Genomic DNA, 970 nt, shown 5'->3' on the forward strand with positions numbered 1-970 from the left:
GGACATCTCCCTGCCAGTGTGGAGCCTCCTAGCCCCTTACCCCTCACCTCTCGAAAGCTGAGCTTGCTGTCCAGGTCTTCATCCACCTCCTTAATCATGTTCTTCAGTCCCAGGTGTGTCTGTGGAGCCCCCAGCTTCTCCATCATCAGCTTCAGCTCCATCAGGTCAATGAAGCCATCTTTCCCTGCGTCGTACCTGCAGGATGGAAGCACGGTCCTGACACATCACCGTGGGGTGCAGAGCCCACACAGCCCCCACACTGACCCCCAGCAGCAGACCCCTGAGTGCTCTCACACTGGCTGAGAAGCAGAGGGATCAGCAAGGCCATGGCGGGGACACCTGGCCCTGCTCTGGAAATGGGCAAGGTCCCTCCTGGCGCAGAGCTGGTGGGCAGCCCCCCACCCACGATGCCATCAGTGAGGTGCTGGGCAGCTCTGCTGCCCCCAACCCTGAGCACCAACTGCCCCAGGACACTGCCCCCCTCACACCACCACACTCCCAGGCACAAGGTCCCCTTATCTCACTCTTGACGTGGCCAAGACCAGCCAAAACCCCACGGGTGCCACAGGGTGGGACAGGCGCAGGTGTCAGCAGCACTGCCGATGGCTTTGGAGAGCCCCCACACTCCGATCAGGTCTCTGCTGCTTCCCATGGCAGTGAGCCACGGCTCATCCCTGTTCAGTGCCACCATCTAGCTGCCAGGATGCTGCCAAGCCTGCTGCCAGCTCTCTCTGCCAGGAGCCTGAGCACATGCTCCCCTTGGCTGCGGCACGGGACAACAGGCCATGGGGCTAAGCCCACCAGGCACTGCTCCCCATGTCACCACCTCCTCCTCACTATGACACCTCCAGGTGACCCACCCTCACTGCCCAGAGCCTGTGCCATCCATGCTCCACCCCTGGCCAGGTGCCTGGGCTTGGCTGAGAGCTCTGGGCACAGCTCTGCTCACTGATGCTACCTACGGACCTCT

This window comes from Corvus brachyrhynchos, unplaced genomic scaffold, assembly GCF_000691975.1.
Source record: "Corvus brachyrhynchos isolate BGI_N302 unplaced genomic scaffold, ASM69197v1 scaffold525, whole genome shotgun sequence".
In the NCBI taxonomy this organism is placed as follows: domain Eukaryota; kingdom Metazoa; phylum Chordata; class Aves; order Passeriformes; family Corvidae; genus Corvus; species Corvus brachyrhynchos.